General features: G+C 39.1%; 1 protein-coding gene across 7 annotated transcripts in view; it reads right to left on the bottom strand.

The window, feature by feature from the left end:
- The window catches only part of LOC126756346 (mucin-17), a 36513-nt gene extending 25348 nt beyond the window's left edge, over positions 1-11165 (bottom strand). For 4 of the 7 annotated variants that reach the window (XM_050469336.1, XM_050469331.1, XM_050469333.1 and 1 more), the window contains exons 1-2: positions 11064-11164; positions 6555-6974 (exon numbers count right to left, since the gene is read on the bottom strand). The gene's annotated coding sequence lies outside the window, so the exon portion shown is untranslated. Of the gene's footprint in view, positions 1-6554; positions 6975-11063 lie in introns of all 7 variants that reach the window. The other 3 variants (XM_050469330.1, XM_050469334.1, XM_050469337.1) reach the window with 3 other exon arrangements.
- Between the last annotated feature and the right edge of the window lie 368 nt (positions 11166-11533).

Here is an 11533-nt window from a genome sequence, read left to right on the forward strand (position 1 = left end):
ATACCATATAGTGTTGGAAAGGAGAGATTTTAAGTTTCATTTTACCAAAAAATAATTAAATTCGGGGAAGTTAAAAAAAAGTTACAGCTGTTCAAAAATAAAATTATTGAATTATTTTGAAATTTTTGTAAAAAAAAGGGACAAATGCCACGCAAGCCACCAATGAATTTTATGAAGTGTACGGAGACGATGCTGTATTAGTTCGTGTAGCACAACAATGGTTCGCCCGCTTATTTTCCGGAAATTTCGAAATTTCGATTTACACTGATGGAATAATATCTCCAGCGGAAAAATGGTAAAAGGTGGTCGACCAAAATGGTACATATTTGTTTATTTATTTATTAGTATAAAAATAAAAAAAAAATAGTTGATGTCTGTTTAGAAGTACGAAAATACTTTTTCGACAACCCTATATTTTCATGAAAATATCTAAAATAATATCTTTCTAATTTAAAGTTTTCTCTATTCGCGTCCAGGTGGCATTTAGCCACCTTACATAAATTACTTCCAGCAAAAGTAGACTTATGAGAAAAAAATTCGTTTGTTGAATAATTTTTCCATTTTCTTTTAAAGAATTCTCAAGTTCAATGACTCACTTTGTAAAAATCTAGAATAAGTTTAGTACAATGGCTGCATTACGTAAGGTTTATTACCACGCAAATGTCGCCAGGGCTGCTTGCTAAACAATAAAGAAGTGAGTATAAAAAGCGGTCATTAAGCTTCAAACGACAAATGGCCGAACATTAAACAATGGCGACTTGTTACATAATGCAAATCGCTGACAGAAATAGTTTAAGAGATTAGTGCAAAAAGCGAAGCTATTAACAACAGATTAAACGGGTGAGCCATTAGGCAAATGGCAGCAGAACAAAAACAAATTCGAGGTTCATTTTGAGGTGCTAGGGCTGAGTTTTAAAGAAGCAGTAATGACCAATGCAGACATTTAGATGTTAATAATAAAAGCAATAGGCTTCTGCCAGCAAAAATCAGCGTGAAAACTTTTTAGAAAAATTGTACAAAACAAATAATGAATTTTTTTGTGTATTCCCAATCCGCGTTTTCTTGTTCGCCATAGTCTATAAAAGCGAATATGCAAATAACTAAATTCAATTTAATTTCGGCCGCACTCAAATACATACATGCAGAGCCAGCATAAAGACAATTAACCGTAAAAAATATACCGTTGATGAAGATTCGTAAAACTGGTTTTGCATTGTAAATCAGATTTATTCAGTTTTTTTAAGATCGCACAATAGACTCTCTATAGATGCTAATTCAGCAATTGAAAGACATATGTATTTATATGTGCACGTGTGTGGTGAATAAATTCGTATTTGCTGTGGAGCCGCTAAATAAGCAATAATGCGAAAGATTATTTGAGGTAAGCGAAAGTATCCGAAATTGATCGCACCCATATTGCCGATTGTTATGACATGATGCCAGTCTGTCATAGCTCAACACTAAGATTTTGGCATTTCTCTTTTGACCAAAATAAGACAAAGGTTACTCAAACTACAGTATGTGCTAAAGGTATATTTACATACATTTATGTGGAACAACCAAGTTGCGGAGGGGAAAAGTCGTGGTGAAATGCAAATAAAGCTGATACGATGGCGATCCTTAGCTCATGACGATATTTAGTGGACTTGTGGAAATACTATCAATAAAACGATCATTCCGTTCTTCAGCGGGACAAAAATTGTACTTCAAGCTTTCCGTAGCGGACAGGGGGTAGAATTTGTCCGCGGTAAGGTATGCCTGTCGTAAGAGGCGACTAACCAGTATGCACTATGTCTGTTATTTATTTGGCTTGCCTCGAAATCTCGGCATAGTCTTGTCGGAAATAGTGCTATAATATGTATACTCAGGTTCAACTCAATTTATCTACTTTGAATGAGATTCCTTCTAATGAAAATATGTACATTTGAAGTTCAAGCGGCAAATGTCACCAGCCATTAAGTTTGATAAGTGCGCAATTGGTATTTGCAAAAGCCACAAGGTCTGACTGGAGACATAAATCTGGTAACACGAGGAGCGGTCAGCTTGGAGTTCGCTCCAATTTGCTCATTGGGTTTGGCCCTTTTGGAGATACGTGGTGGCTGTGGTTTAAACCTAAAGACAGGTAGGATTGAAAAATTAAATAGAGGGTGGACTCGCACTGCGGTCGGGTGACGGAACCACAGCACCTCAGAGGTTTTAGGTCAACCTCGAGTCCTACCAAAGTACAAAAGGTGTCCCGTCCACCTGACTAATTGGAGCCAAATAATACTTGCAAATAACCCTTTAGTACTTCAGGCTTATAAATTCAACAAATAATCAAGACTTCGTCGAACAACAACCCCAAGGATAAGGACTGTTCGTGAACCACCTAAGCTCTCAATACGAAATCGGAAAATGTCTAAAATAAGTTGAAACTACAACAAGCAAAAGGTTACCCTAACGAAATGAAAACGATGCGGGTGCTAAAGCCTCAAGACCCCTTTTACAGATTAGCTAAGGACTTCTTGCCGCGAGAAAAACCAGATCCGCTTCAAATAAACTGATGCAATTGCAACTGAAGTTCGTTAAATCAAAAAAATGCACTCTCGCTCTGGTTACAACATCGGCAGTCCTCAACAACAAAGAAACTTGAAACGCATAAAAAATCAACAAGCAACAATTACCAAATAACTGTACTCCTACACATACAAAGCGCAGCTGTGCGAATGAAAACGAAAACGAAAACTGCTGCGCTTGCAACAAAATGCCCTTCACACAGTGCACCAGCAGACAGACAAACGATTTCTTCCAATGAACCGAATAAAAAGTTGAGAAATTGTGAAAAAAAATCAATCCAGAAAAGCATTGAATGCAAAACATGAAGCCAACTGGCCAATGTCAGACCAGCGGGAAGCAAAAAGTAAAATTAATGGAAAGAAGACAGACAACTTAACTAAAAATAAATTGCATGTTTGAAAATAAATAGCAAGAGCTCGGGTTAATAGCAACCCCCGCGAGGCGCGAAGCGAAAAAAGTCGGCAAAGAGTGAGCTATCAAAGTACATGTAGCAACGGTTAATGAGCAGTTGTTGCACTGCCAGAAAATAAGTTCAGTCACTCTCAACAGTAAGCAGAGCAGAGCAGTTGAAGTCGAAACCGAAACCGAAACAACGATGTCGCGTTCAACGAAAGTGAAAGCACTTAGAAAGGTTGAACACGCCGCTAGTGCTGTGCTTTTTCTGCTTCTTCTTCTTCTTTTCTTACTCAATTCTGTACGTATTGGACCAACCACTGTTATTATGTTACTTCGGCTGCCCAGTCAACTACTGTTTTCAGCTGCTTTTTTCTCGATTTTAGTGCCATTGACTTCCAACAGCCAATTTGAACGATTTCCTCGGGAAGTTGCTTTCCACGTGCAAAGAGCGTGAATATAACAAGACATTCGCAATTATTTTCCGTTTGCAATTATTTTACATGTTTACTATTAGCGATTAGAATTATAAATGGAGTGACTATGAATTCAGTAAATGAAATGCCACAACCAGTGCAAAAACAACTCTTTCATAAAATATGTTAAAAATATATTTTTTACCTACGAATTGAAGTGACTTGTGGTAGGGTCTTAAGTGCAGTATTTCGTCTGTTTGATAATACTTCCGCCATAATTTCGATTATTTTTAGCGTTATTTTTTGCAAGTAAACATTGAATTTCAAGGGAGTACAATGCCAAAACTTCTTAGAAACGATTTTTAATCTAAAACACAAGATAACCTCGAAATAGGTACCAAAAGGAGTTAAAAACTGGTGCAAAGCTTGTTCAATTAATCACAAAAAATATATATTCAACTATTCACCACACGCGAAGTTTAGATGAAACCTGACATGTAAAAGAAATAAGAGTATAAGGCTTCGTTCCGCAGTCATTGGGAACAAGCATTTGATATTTTACGTTTGGTATACAGGAAGCTGCTTTAGTAAAGTCTTCAAACTTTTCAACGCTTTATTTCTGCACTCCTACTCTTACTGGACACATAGTAAACTCACCAGCTGATAAATCCTCAACTCTTTAACCCGGACTGGTCTATTTAAGCAACCATCGCAAACCGAAACGATAAAAATGTTTACCTTAAAGCATTGGCACTGCCTTTTCTATGTTCGTTTGATCACCAAATGTCAATTATTTTGTGTTGGCATCAGAAAAATAGCCACGGATCGCAGCTTATGAATCGACTCAACACATTCTGATTAATATTTTGGGTTCTTTATACCCAAAAGTCAAAGTAATATCAAAATCTTGTACAAATAGAGTTGGCAAGCCGTTTCCACGACAGTCTTAGATATAAGTAGTCGAAATGGACTCGAATGTTTTTCCGGCCCAGGACTGTCGACTCGCTAGCATGAATCGAAATTGCTTCAGGAATATTTTCTGCCGCTACATCAACAGTTCGTAAAACAGTTGCTTGACACCTAAAGAGCCTATAATCAGCAAACACATCATTACTGGTTACGAGACGTGATGACATCGAGCCTGTATGAATATGCGCCGACACCCAGTTGAAATTTACAATATTGTATAACAAATTTAAAATAGTGACAATGCCGTTTTTTGTCAGTCCGAGCCAAATTTGATCAAATTATATAATGAGGCATTTTGCGAAAAAGATTGCCGTCAAGAAAAAAGAATAAATGCTTTGTTCGTAATGTTTCTAAGTTTCGTAGCATTTCCAATGGATGGGAGAAAAGGTAAGCGAAACGACCCCGGATTTATATCCGAGCAAAACCAGTTTATACAATAGCAGTCCGCCGCAACACAAACATTTTCATTAAATGAACATTTTTGGCCTAAACAGTACTGCTTATCGAAAGAAATATTTAAAAAAAAACTTACTAAATCCCCGGCAAGCGGCTCCATTCCGCTCCACTGTGTGTCTGAAGTTAGACAATCCCATCAGCCGTCCTTCATACAAGACTTACAATTATATTAAAGGAATAACATTTACGAGACATAACTGTAAATATGAAACCGTTTGAAACGCGACACACCATAAATACCTGAATATGTATGTATATCGGTATACAAGTGTATATGCTATGGGCATATGGATATATGTACATAGTATGTGTAAAGTATTAGTAAGTGCAAAGCCATGCACAATATTTTGTCTCAGTTAAAACCAGTTCACAAAATTACTTTTGCTTTCGCAGAAGGGCACTCACCGGTGAAAATTTTGCAGCCTTCGTCTGCGGTTTTATATATTTACTTCGGCTTGTCTTATTTCTCAACTCGTTGTTTATTTTCTTTCTCTTTTGTGTTTTTGGAAACCAGCTACACACGAGAAGACTGGCTTGTGTTTGTGGTTATATACATATGACTCACTGATACTTTCCGCTGACAGCGCACTAACAGTTAGCCGAATGCGGGTTTTCAGCGTCACATTTACTACGAAATTCGGATATACGCGACTCACTTTACATACACCAAAAATAGTTTTTTATTTTGCTCCTCGTACAAATCAATTTATTTAGTTTTCGGCACATATTTATGGGTTTACCGCCGTTATGCAATCATATTGAGGTAGTTTTTGAGTCATGAGTTTACGATTGCAAAACAAAAGACTTTGGGCACGAACCTCAAATGGCATGGCCCTCAATGGACCATTAACAACGCCATGAGTAATAAATCAAAATCGATACTAGTAAGCAACTAAATGCAATCGTAGTAAATATTCAGGAATATATATATATATATATATATATATGTATGCATGGTTATACAATATATAAGGCTATTATTAATTTATAAAATGTATCTGTTATTTATAAGAAGAAGAAAGAAAGAAAAGGTAGCATTAAGAGTAGAGCAAAGGTTTTTATTTTCGAAACGGGCATATGCAGTGGCGTAGCTACAACTTCGGGCGCCCGGGGCCAAGGATGTTCTGCCGCCCCCCTTTATCTACCTACCTAAATATCTTCGATATTAAGTATATACAATTTAGGAAGGCCACGCAAATTCTGAAGTTCCAAAATTCTCACAATACGGTTTTTGAGGAAATTGATAGTAAATTTACAAGACATCTTATTAAAAGCCATAAAAAAACCCATTTTCGCCCTATATCTTGTACACTTTTGACACAATTTTCAGGAATTTTTGCCCGCATTGGAGTTTTAAAAAGAGCGAATATCGTTTTGCCGCCCCCAAGACGTTGCGCCCGGGGCGACGGCCCTCTTCGGATTAAAGATTGCAGAATGCGCATTTGCGATAAGTGAGTCAACTCGTTCATGAATAAATAACTCAAATGGAATTTTGAAATTTTGGAAGAAAAGTTCCCTAATGGGGCTTCATTGAAACAAAAAGTAGTTTACACTAATAACTTTGGGAATATTTTATACATTTACAAACATATCGACACGTGAAATTCTAAATCCGGCCTAGCTGCGATTTTTCGCGCAGATTTAGATTTCACCGCTATGTATGTACGAGCACGCTGTCAGCTGGTTTGTTATCCATGCTTAAACGAGCGGCTTAGCAAGACTCATCATTGAGCTTTCTATTATTTATGTAGCGTGAAAACTCACCTTCACTTCATCGGCGCGGCTCGTTACACACCAGCACCAGCAGCAGCAGCAGAGGCGCGCAGTAGCCTAATCCAAGCGCAGCCGTACAAGCGCTTCACACTTGCAGCAAATACCGTGGCAAAAGCGTTGCAGTGGACCAGCGAAATTGCAGAAAGAAATGTATTAACGGCAAACAGCGTTCAAACGAATAAACAGCACGCACGCATGCGCAGACATACACTCGATGATCTGTATAGCACAGCGCCAATCAACGCACAAAACGAGCGAGTGATTCCGAAAACACTTAGATTTCGACACGCACAAGCAAGTTGCTGCGATTATTGTGGAATATTTGAAAATCACTTTCACACTTTTTAACAGTAAAACTTTAGTTTTTACGCGGACGCGAGTTTTTTTTTTCAATATAATAACGGTAGTAGCCTAAATAATAAAACTTTGAAAATTAATTTACTTCGTTTGCATAATGCCATAATGACCGAATTGAATTTACGTCTCACTTTATTTATTTAAACATCTCTTTGTGTGTGTGTGTGACACCTCTTCGATGGCGTCGCTGGTGACAAGGCGACATGCAATTTATTATGTTGTTATTCTTGCAACATACTTATTGCAGCACACCATGCAATTTGCCTACTTTCAGCCAACACGCACACACACACACATACACACTCGAACACTCACGGTCGCGCACACAAGCTGCATTGAAAGGAAGCAAAACTCGCCGCGGCAGTTGCTGCGGAAAATGGCACAAGAAAATAGCACAAGTAACAGTTTCTCAGCTGCAATTTTCGGAACGCAGCTGAATGTCAAATGCACCACCAACACACCAACCGACCAACAGACGAAAAAGCAAACAGCAAACGCTCGTAACAGTATCAAGAACGTCAAGTACACAGCAGAGCTCGGATTTGACATTGGCCCGTTGAAAAAGTCAACAATATTGACTTGTTGTATACACTGCAACTACCATTTGTTGTTCTCTGCAGATATTGTTGTTGTTATTGTCTCACACGTCCGCTACCATGTGTGCGTGTGAAGACGAGTGCGGGGAAAACTTGAACGGCATTGTCGGTTTGGCGTTCTCGCCACTTGATCAACTGCCTGCTCGCTCGTTGTTGTTATGTGCTGTCATTCCAGTTTCATTTCACCTGAATGTCCGGTTATCGTCACTGTTAGCTTCTAGTGTCATACAAGTGCTTATTATAGCCAACTTAGCAAGACTGTCGAACGAGTTATGCCGCAGCACTAGACGTGGAGTTCACTTTGGTGCGGTTGGTAATATCTGCTGCGCCGCATTGGATGCTTGATGTTGCACAGGCCATATGGAAAATGTATATTGATTTTTTCACCAGTTTGCTTCCCGATATCGGACACTAGTACAAAGGGCTGGGCATCGCATTTGGCTCTATGAACTCTGATTGAATGAGTTCTTTAAGTAAGAAATCTCAGCTGTTGGTTCAGGCTTTGCTAAGTGATCTAGCAATAAAAGTGGTTCTCTGTCTCTGCTTAGGTCTAATACCAATGAATTACTTATTATTGAATCTGGTGGAGTATCAGTAACTTTCGGCTTGCACAAGCTCGATTAGATGAAACCCCGAAAATGCGAAATACCGAGCGCCTATGAAATGGTACTATCTCGTATGAGATATTCGCCCGAAAAAATGGCTATAATCTCCAAAAGCAAATACCGTTAAATAATTCCTGCTACCGAAAAGTTGTGCCGTTGTTATAACTGACCCAGTGGAGGATCAGTGTGCCAACCACGCATCCCCGAGCAGCGAATGCCAAACGTGATTGCTAAATTGCTGGTTACAATTGCCGAAACTGCAACATTGCCAGCAGCAACAACACGTCAGCTGAAGCTGCTGCAGCGTCAGCTACCAAGTCAATTGGGAGGCATTAGCTGTGTGTGTCGCCGACAGCAATCAAGCTATCATTCGAAAGAAAATACGTGCACTCAGATATGGATGTTTATGGAAAAATAACAAATAACTGAATTTTTCTAAAAAAAATTTAATTATTTCATTTCAGTCTTTTACTAAATTTGTATTGCTTTGACACTTTATTTCTAGTTTGGTTGCTTCATCATAAAAGAATTACGATTAATAAGGAAAAAACTCGAATAGTGTGCTGAAAGGAGATAGATTTAACCGAACCAAATGGATACATAAATACAAATTTCAATCCGTAAGATTGGGGTTAGATGGCTGATCAAAGATCACACGTGGATGTAGTCCTTTGTGAGGCCATAGATCGGAAGAACTTCTGGATTCGAACTCAAAAAATAAGAAAACGCTACAAATTTGCAAGGCGTTTAATTTCCATTCCCGCCAGCTCAGCGGGATGTCTGCAGGTATGCGCTCCAAAGTGTTAAAATCTTGACCTCCCAAGCAAACGCAGGACAGTCAAGAAGAAAGTGTTGAGTGGTTTCCACCTCATCTTCTTCCATATAGCTTCTGCAGACGGGGTCTGGTAGGATTCCCAGCTTTACTGCGTGGACGCCAATAGGACAAAGGCCCGTTAAAAGCCCCAAAATTAGGGAGAGGCTAACCTCACTGAGGACAAAGAGTTCTCTAAACCTCTTGCGATCGATCTTGGGCCAAAAGGCTTTTGAGACAGCGCATGTACGGATGGTGGGCCAGCGCTGGCCAAGCTTCCAACCATGATGTAAAAATTAGTTGTTTTTTATTTTTCTCACGATTTTTCCGTTCACATTTTGGTTTTTGTGTTATTTTAAATCTATTCGTTTACAGTTATCGATCAAAAAACGGATTTTCATTTGTTGAAATCTTTCAAAAATTTATGCTTGAATCACAAAAACAAAGCAATACAAAAGAAATGGCTGATTTTGATACATTTAACAAATTGTTGTTTTTGGGCGGTCGACACAAACTTATAATTGTATTGATTCGATTGTACACTTCGAATACGGCATACAATTTTGAATAACTTTGGAAATAATGATTTCCAGTTAGGACAAGACGAACGAAGAAACCCGTTTGACGTTCGGTCTGGGATGATTTTAGACGATTCAGTTTTCGTAAATATTCGATGATCATCGATGACATCAGCAAAACTGAGAGCTGATTAAAGGTAGTCTGATACAAGCATTGACCATTTCAAAGGCGCCACTATTTTTTTACTATGTATTTATGTCATATATTCTTCAAAGATTTCTGTTGACTAGAGTGTGTTCCGAATATTGTGTGAACACATACATATGTATTTATGTACGTATGTATATGTGAGGAGTACCGATATGGAGAAAAATTGACAGTTGGTTGTGCGTTTCTTTCTGTTTGCCATTCCCATGCAGCGAGGCAAACACACTTCTTGTAAAGCGTACTTGGCACGTCAAATGCATCTATGTATGTATGTGTGTGTGGAGCGTTAATTATCGCTGTGCAACCTAATTTAGCGCTCGCGCACCAAATTGCTATCGCCCGCATAATGTTAGAGTAAGGCACAAGAACGCACACACAGTGCCACGCTTTGGAAGGAATGTGACTTTGGGTGTACCTTTGTCGTGAGCTTGTAAGCACTAAGTATGAACGTATGAATGTATGCATGAATGTATGTTTGTATGCATGTCACAATATTACACTTTTATTTTTGCTTGCACCAATTTCCACAGCGAAATTCATTATTTTCATTAGTTTGCTTTTGTTTTTGTTTTTCTGCGCTAATTGCCTGCCATGAGGTAAACACACACACACATACGCACATGGACTTCGCTGCTTGCTGCTTGTAGGCAATTCATATGTATATCTTTCTTATTGCAACTTTAGCCACTTTTTCTACAATTTCTTTTGTTTTTATTTTCATTTTTTTCTTTTTTCATTTTTAGACTCGCACTCGCATCAGCATCGAGCGAAGTTTTGCGCGCACAAACACAGGCATACGAATTTGCAACACACACACACACACATGCGCGCATTATTCCGATTATTCCGACAAGTGAACGAATGCTGACGAAAAAGAAAGTTTTTAAGCCATCTTTGCAGTCGTTGCTGCCTCCGCTCCGCGTCTTGTCGTACACCTATTGCACACACTGTGTTTTGCTTTTGTTTTTGCTTCCAATCTGGGCAAATCTACACACAACGCACATGTGTGCGTGTAAAATGGCACTGTCCATTAAGTTTTGCGTTGCTTTGAGATCAAAAACCAAACAATTCAAATCCGTTTTCAAATGCCTATATCCGATTTCGGATCCGACGGCGTGCGAGGCTAAAAATTTTGCCGAGTGACATTTTTCACCTGTCTCCGCGGCTCCTATGAGCCAATGTATCACACATCACATTCGATTATAAAGTACGTCTGGATGTGTGTGTGTGTATATGTGTTGCAAATGCGTTTGTTATTCTTGTTTGTACACAATCCGCACCCGCGACCTGCGACCGCTTTCAAGCCGATTTCAGCAGCGACTTTTGAGCTTGCACTTTAGTTACACATTACACACCAAACACAGCCGAGAATTGCTGCTTCTTTCACTTGGTTGCGCGCACTTACCACTTGCAATGTTCGCTTGGAGACGTCTTAACACAAGCACGATCCGCCTTTAACTGATCGCGCCGCGCCAACTGAAGTCGGTTGCTTGCCAGCTAGTCCGAACCGCAAGAAAGTGTGGTGAATTCCATTACCAACTGAAAGCCAACGACGGACAAGAGATCAACGGCAACAACAACAATGGCAACACGTACTCATTACATTATCGCGGGCAGCGCAAGGGAAGGCAAGGCCAATAAATCGAATGAAGCAACGCAGACAAGAAGCATTGAGGAAGACAGAAAAACGTTAGCAAGAAATGTGAGGATTCACTCACGGCTGCAAAAGCTTTCGTAAGAGCTTTCACGGCCTTCGTGTGTAATATTTCGTTGCGATCTCTTTGTTTACCGAGCAACTTGAAGCCTGCCAAGAAATTTTGTAAAGTGATCCTCTTATATTTTTCTTTTAAATAGCGAGTCACACTCACTGAGCTC

The sequence above is a fragment of the Bactrocera neohumeralis genome, chromosome 4, assembly GCF_024586455.1.
Source record: "Bactrocera neohumeralis isolate Rockhampton chromosome 4, APGP_CSIRO_Bneo_wtdbg2-racon-allhic-juicebox.fasta_v2, whole genome shotgun sequence".
NCBI classification, from domain to species: Eukaryota; Metazoa; Arthropoda; class Insecta; order Diptera; family Tephritidae; genus Bactrocera; species Bactrocera neohumeralis.